General features: G+C 52.2%; 2 non-coding genes across 2 annotated transcripts; both read left to right on the plus strand.

Moving 5' to 3' along the window:
* The first annotated feature begins 4116 nt into the window (after window positions 1-4116).
* On the plus strand, window positions 4117-6009 carry LOC126317836 (small subunit ribosomal RNA). Its single transcript, XR_007556949.1, has one exon. It is a non-coding gene; the product is annotated as a small subunit ribosomal RNA (ribosomal RNA).
* A 361-nt stretch (window positions 6010-6370) lies between these two features.
* On the plus strand, window positions 6371-6525 carry LOC126318005 (5.8S ribosomal RNA). Its single transcript, XR_007557095.1, has one exon. It is a non-coding gene; the product is annotated as a 5.8S ribosomal RNA (ribosomal RNA).
* Window positions 6526-10871: the final 4346 nt, after the last annotated feature.

The following is a 10871-nucleotide window of genomic DNA, read 5'->3' on the forward strand; positions in this document are numbered from 1 at the left end:
AACGTGAATCGCACGTCAGCCAGACACTCGAACATGCACCACTCTCGGCCTGCAACGGAGACACACAATACGTAAACATCTGGAATGCGACAATGTCGAGTGCATCCTCTCTGCGACATTGCACCGTCGACACTATGATAACCAGAGCAGTAGGTCCACCTATAAAAGCACAATACCCCACTCCTCCGACAACTACCATTGCTCAGATAAACCAACACACATCCTACACAGAGGGGCACCAAATATCACCCCCCGCCCTCGTGTTATACCACATGAAAAATTGCAGAAGTGAGAGACACAGACCCGCCAGCCTCTTGCTACAAGCATCGAACCGACGTGACGTATCTGACGGTGACTCAGGCATCCGCGTACTGCCACCACTATCCACCCCCCCCCCTCTCTCTGCCCCCTTCCCACACAATACCAAATGTAACCAACTTTATCGCTTAACCTAACTGTGGCTGTACCACATTATCGCTTAACCTAACTGTGGCTGTACCACATTATCGCTTAACCTAACTGTGGCTGTACCACATTATCGCTTAACCTAACTGTGGCTGTACCACATTATCGCTTAACCTAACTGTGGCTGTACCACATTATCGCTTAACCTAACTGTGGCTGTACCACATTATCGCTTAACCTAACTGTGGCTGTACCACATTATCGCTTAACCTAACTGTGGCTGTACCACATTATCGCTTAACCTAACTGTGGCTGTACCACATTATCGCTTAACCTAACTGTGGCTGTACCACATTATCGCTTAACCTAACTGTGGCTGTACCACATTATCGCTTAACCTAACTGTGGCTGTACCACATTATCGCTTAACCTAACTGTGGCTGTACAACATTATCGCTTAACCTAACTGTGGCTGTACCACATTATCGCTTAACCTAACTCTGGTTGTACCACATTATCCCTTAACCTAACTCAAGTTGTCCCTTAACCTAACTCAAGTTGTCCCTTAACCTAACTCAAGTTGTCCCTTAACCTAACTCAAGTTGTCCCTTAACCTAACTCAAGTTGTCCCTTAACCTAACTCAAGTTGTCCCTTAACCTAACTCAAGTTGTCCCTTAACCTAACTCAAGTTGTCCCTTAACCTAACTCAAGTTGTCCCTTAACCTAACTCAAGTTGTCCCTTAACCTAACTCAAGTTGTCCCTTAACCTAACTCAAGTTGTCCCTTAACCTAACTCAAGTTGTCCCTTAACCTAACTCAAGTTGTCCCTTAACCTAACTCAAGTTGACCCTTAACCTAACTCAAGTTGTCCCTTAACCTAACTCAAGTTGTCCCTTAACCTAACTCAAGTTGACCCTTAACCTAACTCAAGTTGTCCCTTAACCTAACTCAAGTTGTCCCTTAACCTAACTCAAGTTGTCCCTTAACCTAACTCAAGTTGTCCCTTAACCTAACTCAAGTTGTCCCTTAACCTAACTCAAGTTGTCCCTTAACCTAACTCAAGTTGTCCCTTAACCTAACTCAAGTTGTCCCTTAACCTAACTCAAGTTGTCCCTTAACCTAACTCAAGTTGTCCCTTAACCTAACTCAAGTTGTCCCTTAACCTAACTCAAGTTGTCCCTTAACCTAACTCAAGTTGTCCCTTAACCTAACTCAAGTTGTCCCTTAACCTAACTCAAGTTGTCCCTTAACCTAACTCAAGTTGTCCCTTAACCTAACTCAAGTTGTCCCTTAACCTAACTCAAGTTGTCCCTTAACCTAACTCAAGTTGTCCCTTAACCTAACTCAAGTTGTCCCTTAACCTAACTCAAGTTGTCCCTTAACCTAACTCAAGTTGTCCCTTAACCTAACTCAAGTTGACCCTTAACCTAACTCAAGTTGTCCCTTAACCTAACTCAAGTTGTCCCTTAACCTAACTCAAGTTGTCCCTTAACCTAACTCAAGTTGTCCCTTAACCTAACTCAAGTTGTCCCTTAACCTAACTCAAGTTGTCCCTTAACCTAACTCAAGTTGTCCCTTAACCTAACTCAAGTTGTCCCTTAACCTAACTCAAGTTGTCCCTTAACCTAACCCACGTTGTCCCTTAACCTAACCCACGTTGTCCCTTAACCTAACCCACGTTGTCCCTTAACCTAACCCACGTTGTCCCTTAACCTAACCCACGTTGTCCCTTAACCTAACCCACGTTGTCCCTTAACCTAACCCACGTTGTCCCTTAACCTAACCCACGTTGTCCCTTAACCTAACCCACGTTGTCCCTTAACCTAACCCACGTTGTCCCTTAACCTAACCCACGTTGTCCCTTAACCTAACCCACGTTGTCCCTTTGCCTAACATAGTTCACTGCTCGGAATCTCTGGTGTCGTTGTTATCCTCATGTAGATGTCTTGCGAGTGTTGCTTACTTTCCACATATTCCCGCTATCCACTGTCAATTGTACTGCAATAGGACTATATCGCCGCCCCCCCCCCCCTCTGTCCCCCTCTTTGTGTCTCTGTCCTCTCAAGCTGGTCGGTCTGGCGTTTGAGTGTTAAATGAGCCTCGCAGCTGTTCAGTTGCATTCAGATGTCGACGCCCTCAGTGTACGTCGTGGTATGGTCTGTGTCCATTGTCCGCTGATGTCGTACGCGTAACCCACACGCTGTACCGATCATCGGTCGTTACGTACAGAGTGAAGTAGTGTGATACGTGTGACCGTACGCTGGCTGTGCCCAACGGTGTCGAATCTCAATTTCCATATGTTGTGCTCGATGCTACTTGTCTCGTCTCCCAATAACAGCTAGGTTGCACTGTGGTACGCCGTAGAGGCGTGTGGGAGGAACGTACGAACGCATTGTATGTCACCCTGGGTCGCTGGGGGTGGTGGTGCGGTGAGTCAGGTCAGGTCAGGTCAGGTCAGGTCAGGTCAGCGTGAGCCGTCTGATGTAGTGACGCGTGTATTCCGACTTTGTCGTATTGCCTCACACAAAGTGCTACCCTGGTGGACCGCGTTCCATATCTGGGACATGCCGCAGATGCCGGTTGACAGTGGATCGCGGAAGGGACATCGCATACGTGCGCGGGCCACCTTCCACGTGTTCTCTTCTGCACATGTCGCAGTGTGTATGTGGTCTGATGTAGCGTGTCGTGACACATGACATCCTGGCATGCAAGAATTGTTGAATTCGCAAATGTAGGTGGACATCTACGTTTACTGCCCAAGATACGCAAATGAACTGGAAATCCGTTGTTGAGCGGTTGTTCACGCTGGAGGTGAATCTGTGATGGCGACGATCGGTACAGCTATTAACCGGTTGTTTGAGCGGTACCCGCCACATCCACACACGTGACTAGGTCCATGTGGGTATGAAGCGATACGCGGCGGTGGCTTGGTGGGACTGTTCCCGGCCGGTGAAGGGGGGCCGCCCGGCGTGTTGGCCGCGCGCTGCGTGGGCGCACGCGCAACAGGCGGCTGGTGGGGGGCGCCGAGTGGCAGGAGCGCCAGCCGACGGGCCCGGCAGGCGGTGCAGCTACGCTGCGGCGCACCCTGCACGCGGCGCCTGGCGGCCAAAGTTGGTTCAGCCGAGCCCGGTGCGAAGCGCGGTGGACATCTGCAGTGTGCTGGTCTGATTGAGGACTGTGTGCGTTGAGGATGCGCCGCCGCCTGGCACTCGGCGCCGCGACGCCGTCTGCTGCTCGGTCGCCCCAGCGGTTCTCGCAGGTGGTTTGTATCGCAGTTGTGCGGACGTGTTGGCGCGTGCGCTGTGCTGGGAGAGTTCGCTTCTGCACCCAAGTGGGGCTTTGCCCTTGTGTGGCGCTGGCGTTGGAGCTGCCGGTCACCATAGGTGGCGCGTGTTGTCTCCCGCCGGCAATGCCACGACAGCACGCTCCCGGGCCTCTGTCGGCAGCGGCAAGCTCAGTTGGGAGCAAGGGTGTTCGCACTAAAACCGTCTACTCGCCTAACTCCGGGCGATTGCGCCTCTCTCGAAACCGACCAAGTACCTAGGACGGCGCTGCGCGCCGCCGGGACCTGAGAGGGTTTCGAGGTGTATCGTGCAGGGGAGCTCGGCCTCCTCCTGTTTGCAGAATAATTGAGCGGACGCTTGCGTGTTCGCGCGGGCCCCCGGGACACACTCCCGGGCGGCCGGCTGCTCAGCTCTAGTTGACGCAGCTCCCTGGTTGATCCTGCCAGTAGTCATATGCTTGTCTCAAAGATTAAGCCATGCATGTCTCAGTACAAGCCGCATTAAGGTGAAACCGCGAATGGCTCATTAAATCAGTTATGGTTCCTTAGATCGTACCCACGTTACTTGGATAACTGTGGTAATTCTAGAGCTAATACATGCAAACAGAGTCCCGACCAGAGATGGAAGGGACGCTTTTATTAGATCAAAACCAATCGGATTGTCTTGTCTGGTCCGTTTGCCTTGGTGACTCTGAATAACTTTGGGCTGATCGCACGGTCCTCGTACCGGCGACGCATCTTTCAAATGTCTGCCTTATCAACTGTCGATGGTAGGTTCTGCGCCTACCATGGTTGTAACGGGTAACGGGGAATCAGGGTTCGATTCCGGAGAGGGAGCCTGAGAAACGGCTACCACATCCAAGGAAGGCAGCAGGCGCGCAAATTACCCACTCCCGGCACGGGGAGGTAGTGACGAAAAATAACGATACGGGACTCATCCGAGGCCCCGTAATCGGAATGAGTACACTTTAAATCCTTTAACGAGTATCTATTGGAGGGCAAGTCTGGTGCCAGCAGCCGCGGTAATTCCAGCTCCAATAGCGTATATTAAAGTTGTTGCGGTTAAAAAGCTCGTAGTTGGATTTGTGTCCCACGCTGTTGGTTCACCGCCCGTCGGTGTTTAACTGGCATGTATCGTGGGACGTCCTGCCGGTGGGGCGAGCCGAAGGGGTGCTTTCGCGTCCCGAGGCGGACCCCGTTTAAATCCTACCAGGGTGCTCTTTGTTGAGTGTCTCGGTGGGCCGGCACGTTTACTTTGAACAAATTAGAGTGCTTAAAGCAGGCAAGCCCGCCTGAATACTGTGTGCATGGAATAATGGAATAGGACCTCGGTTCTATTTTGTTGGTTTTCGGAACCCGAGGTAATGATTAATAGGGACAGGCGGGGGCATTCGTATTGCGACGTTAGAGGTGAAATTCTTGGATCGTCGCAAGACGAACAGAAGCGAAAGCATTTGCCAAGTATGTTTTCATTAATCAAGAACGAAAGTTAGAGGTTCGAAGGCGATCAGATACCGCCCTAGTTCTAACCATAAACGATGCCAGCCAGCGATCCGCCGCAGTTCCTCCGATGACTCGGCGGGCAGCCTCCGGGAAACCAAAGCTTTTGGGTTCCGGGGGAAGTATGGTTGCAAAGCTGAAACTTAAAGGAATTGACGGAAGGGCACCACCAGGAGTGGAGCCTGCGGCTTAATTTGACTCAACACGGGAAACCTCACCAGGCCCGGACACCGGAAGGATTGACAGATTGATAGCTCTTTCTTGATTCGGTGGGTGGTGGTGCATGGCCGTTCTTAGTTGGTGGAGCGATTTGTCTGGTTAATTCCGATAACGAACGAGACTCTAGCCTGCTAACTAGTCGCGTGACATCCTTCGTGCTGTCAGCGATTACTTTTCTTCTTAGAGGGACAGGCGGCTTCTAGCCGCACGAGATTGAGCAATAACAGGTCTGTGATGCCCTTAGATGTTCTGGGCCGCACGCGCGCTACACTGAAGGAATCAGCGTGTCTTCCTAGGCCGAAAGGTCGGGGTAACCCGCTGAACCTCCTTCGTGCTAGGGATTGGGGCTTGCAATTGTTCCCCATGAACGAGGAATTCCCAGTAAGCGCGAGTCATAAGCTCGCGTTGATTACGTCCCTGCCCTTTGTACACACCGCCCGTCGCTACTACCGATTGAATGATTTAGTGAGGTCTTCGGACTGGTACGCGGCATCGACTCTGTCGTTGCCGATGCTACCGGAAAGATGACCAAACTTGATCATTTAGAGGAAGTAAAAGTCGTAACAAGGTTTCCGTAGGTGAACCTGCGGAAGGATCATTACCGACTAGACTGCATGTCTTTCGATGTGCGTGTCGTGTCGCGCAACACGCTACCTGTACGGCAGTGGCCGTGCGCCGCGTGCGGAACCACGCGTGCCTCTCAAAACTAGCGGAAGTGTTGTTGTTGTGTGGTACGAGCGCTGAAGCTCTGGAGCGGCTGGCCTGCGGTACCTGGCGCCTGGCGCCGGTTTTGAATGACGTTCGCCCGAGTGCCTGTCCGCTCCGGTGTGGAGCCGTACGACGCCCATCGGCTGTGAGGCCGTTGGACACAAAAAAATAGTGGAACAGGGGCCGTCAGACGCCTCAGTCCCGCAAATGCTACTGTCTTGAAAGAGACAGTGGGAGACTGAAAAGGAAAAGATCACCCAGGACGGTGGATCACTCGGCTCGTGGGTCGATGAAGAACGCAGCAAATTGCGCGTCGACATGTGAACTGCAGGACACATGAACATCGACGTTTCGAACGCACATTGCGGTCCATGGATTCCGTTCCCGGGCCACGTCTGGCTGAGGGTCGGCTACGTATACTGAAGCGCGCGGCGTTTGTCCCGCTTCGGAGACGTGGGAGTGTCGTGGTCGCCTGTGTGGCCGGCCGCGTCTCCTTAAACGTGCGATGCGCGCCCGTCGCCTGGCGGTTCGCATACCGGTACTTTCTCGGTAGCGTGCACAGCCGGCTGGCGGTGTGGCGTGCGACACCTCGTACAACGACCTCAGAGCAGGCGAGACTACCCGCTGAATTTAAGCATATTACTAAGCGGAGGAAAAGAAACTAACAAGGATTCCCCCAGTAGCGGCGAGCGAACAGGGAAGAGTCCAGCACCGAACCCCGCAGGCTGCCGCCTGTCGTGGCATGTGGTGTTTGGGAGGGTCCACTACCCCGACGCCTCGCGCCGAGCCCAAGTCCAACTTGAATGAGGCCACGGCCCGTAGAGGGTGCCAGGCCCGTAGCGGCCGGTGCGAGCGTCGGCGGGACCTCTCCTTCGAGTCGGGTTGCTTGAGAGTGCAGCTCCAAGTGGGTGGTAAACTCCATCTGAGACTAAATATGACCACGAGACCGATAGCGAACAAGTACCGTGAGGGAAAGTTGAAAAGAACTTTGAAGAGAGAGTTCAAAAGTACGTGAAACCGTTCTGGGGTAAACGTGAGAAGTCCGAAAGGTCGAATGGGTGAGATTCACGCCCATCCGGCCACTGGCCCCCGCCCTCGGCAGATGGGGCCGGCCGCCCGCGCGGAGCAATCCGCGGCGGGGTCGTGTCCGGTTGCCTTTCCACTCGCCGCGGGGTGGGGCCGTTCCGGTGTGCGGTGGGCCGCACTTCTCCCCTAGTAGGACGTCGCGACCCGCTGGGTGCCGGCCTACGGCCCGGGTGCGCAGCCTGTCCTTCCGCGGGCCTCGGTTCGCGTCTGTTGGGCAGAGCCCCGGTGTCCTGGCTGGCTGCTCGGCGGTATATCTGGAGGAGTCGATTCGCCCCTTTGGGCGCTCGGGCTCCCGGCAAGCGCGCGCGGTTCTTCCCGGATGACGGACCTACCTGGCCCGGCCCCGGACCCGCGCCGCTGTTGGCTCGGGATGCTCTCGGGCGGAATAATCGCTCCCGTCAGCGGCGCTTCAGCTTTGGACAATTTCACGACCCGTCTTGAAACACGGACCAAGGAGTCTAACATGTGCGCGAGTCATTGGGCTGTACGAAACCTAAAGGCGTAATGAAAGTGAAGGTCTCGCCTTGCGCGGGCCGAGGGAGGATGGGGCTTCCCCGCCCTTCACGGGGCGGCGGCCTCCGCACTCCCGGGGCGTCTCGTCCTCATTGCGAGGTGAGGCGCACCTAGAGCGTACACGTTGGGACCCGAAAGATGGTGAACTATGCCTGGCCAGGACGAAGTCAGGGGAAACCCTGATGGAGGTCCGTAGCGATTCTGACGTGCAAATCGATCGTCGGAGCTGGGTATAGGGGCGAAAGACTAATCGAACCATCTAGTAGCTGGTTCCCTCCGAAGTTTCCCTCAGGATAGCTGGTGCTCGTACGAGTCTCATCCGGTAAAGCGAATGATTAGAGGCCTTGGGGCCGAAACGACCTCAACCTATTCTCAAACTTTAAATGGGTGAGATCTCCGGCTTGCTTGATATGCTGAAGCCGCGAGCAAACGACTCGGATCGGAGTGCCAAGTGGGCCACTTTTGGTAAGCAGAACTGGCGCTGTGGGATGAACCAAACGCCGAGTTAAGGCGCCCGAATCGACGCTCATGGGAAACCATGAAAGGCGTTGGTTGCTTAAGACAGCAGGACGGTGGCCATGGAAGTCGGAATCCGCTAAGGAGTGTGTAACAACTCACCTGCCGAAGCAACTAGCCCTGAAAATGGATGGCGCTGAAGCGTCGTGCCTATACTCGGCCGTCAGTCTGGCAGTCATGGCCGGTCCTCGCGGCCGGCCGCGAAGCCCTGACGAGTAGGAGGGTCGCGGCGGTGGGCGCAGAAGGGTCTGGGCGTGAGCCTGCCTGGAGCCGCCGTCGGTGCAGATCTTGGTGGTAGTAGCAAATACTCCAGCGAGGCCCTGGAGGGCTGACGCGGAGAAGGGTTTCGTGTGAACAGCCGTTGCACACGAGTCAGTCGATCCTAAGCCCTAGGAGAAATCCGATGTTGATGGGGGCCGTCATAGCATGATGCACTTTGTGCTGGCCCCCGTTGGGCGAAAGGGAATCCGGTTCCTATTCCGGAACCCGGCAGCGGAACCGATATAAGTCGGGCCCCTCTTTTAGAGATGCTCGTCGGGGTAACCCAAAAGGACCCGGAGACGCCGTCGGGAGATCGGGGAAGAGTTTTCTTTTCTGCATGAGCGTTCGAGTTCCCTGGAATCCTCTAGCAGGGAGATAGGGTTTGGAACGCGAAGAGCACCGCAAGTTGCATATAATATCCTGCTAGGTTATACGTTTCTCTCTCAAAGTATGCCCTTACTCCATTACTTGTTTGTTAGGTTAGGAATTACCTTCGTATAAGTTAAGACATGTCTGTCACGTAGCTTGCGAGGAGGTGCAAACTTGGGTGAGGTAAAGGAGAGTTACAAGCAGTTCTCCTAGTTCACAGTCCGTTTTCATATTATTCTTGTAGGCTATTGTCATCCTTTAACATCATGTCCATATGTTCATTATTAGTGTACTATTAGAGTGTTCATTATCAGTGTGTTAGGTTAGGAAAATGGGGCCTACTAAGGACACTGTAGGGGCTGCAAGTCAACTTGGACGAAACTCGGTTCTTCCTGGTGACAAGGACAACCCAGCGTCATGCACTGACCTTCAGACAATGGAAAACATAAGAGAGGAGATGGAAGCCTTCTTGTTTAATGAAGTGAATAAAATAAACAATGCCCAGAAGAAGTTTATCCTAGGAAAACTCTCAGTGTATGAACAGATTCTGAAGAAGTATGAGATGGAGGTTCTTGCACTTAAAACAGAGTTGCGATGTGTGAAGGCCCCCCAAACAGGAACACCGTCACTGGTTGAAAGCTATGCCAACAAGGCGGCTGCAAAACCCTCAGCACCCAAACAGCAGCTGATAAAACCGCAACAACCTAAAATCCTAATGATAAAACCGGCAGAAGGAATCCAGAAAACTGAGAAGGAACTTGAAGAAGCGGTAAAGAACCTTGTTGCAACATCACTGAAAGACGTGCGTATTTCCAAATGCAGGTCAATAAAGGACAAAGGTATTGTTCTTGAAGTCCCTGACGACCAGGATGTCGAGAAAATAAGGAAGTGCGAAGACATCTCACAATCAGGCATCACCGTCTCCGATCAAAAAAAAAGATACCCAAAGATTATTATCTTTGATGTAAACAGAGATACAAGTGAAGACGAACTCAAAATGGAACTGTTTGAGAGAAATCTCTCCAGGATGAATGTGACACAGGAAGAAGTTATGGATGGCGTAAGAGTGCTGTTCAAGACAGGCCCAAAAAACCGTGAGGAAGCAAACTTGGTGCTGGAAGTCTCACCAAAACTCTGGAGCAAAATAGTACAATATGGTAGGGTCTACATAAACTGCAGTTCGCACAGGGTACAAAACTACAGCAATATAAGCAGGTGCTACAAGTGCCAAGGTCATGGCCACACAGCAGCAAAGTGCAAGAATGCAGAAACGATTTGTGGCCACTGTGCAGCACCTGGACATACTTTCAAGGAGTGCTCAAAGAAGGACCAACCAGCCCAATGTGCAAACTGCAAGCGGGCTAAGAAGGCACACACCCACGCAGTGACAGAGACATCTTGCCCTGAATACAGTAGAATAAAGGCCATAATACATAGCACAATTGACTATGGCATGTAATAACAGTGTAGCAGTACAACCTGGAAGAAGACCATGGACAGATACACAAGAAAATGCGATAAGGATCCTTCAAATGAATGGGCAAAGAGCAAAAATCGTCCCAGATCAATTGACACAGCGAATCAGCGAAGAAAATATAGATGTGTTATTGATCCAGGAACCCTACTGCGTAAAAAACAAAGTATTTGGGTACCCATCAAACTTCCAGCTGATCTACAGCCCCAAAGGCGAAGCACCCAAGGCAGCAATAGCGGTTAAGACACAAACAGTAACAGCTCTGCAGTTGACAAGCTTCTGCAACATGCACGTAGCTGCTGCCAACATAAATGGAGCCTTTGGTGAGATTTACATTGCCAGCATATATTGCCAATATGGATCACCCATAGACCATTTTCTCCATCAACTGGAGATTATCCTTGACAAACTCCAAGGGAAACCAGTTATCATAGGGATGGACACGAATGCGAACTCACCAACCTGGCACAGCTCAACAATGGATGCAGCAGGCAGAACGCTTGAAGACTTCATTTCACAACACGGGCTCATAATAA

This window comes from Schistocerca gregaria, unplaced genomic scaffold (assembly GCF_023897955.1).
Source record: "Schistocerca gregaria isolate iqSchGreg1 unplaced genomic scaffold, iqSchGreg1.2 ptg000649l, whole genome shotgun sequence".
Classification (NCBI taxonomy): Eukaryota; Metazoa; Arthropoda; class Insecta; order Orthoptera; family Acrididae; genus Schistocerca; species Schistocerca gregaria.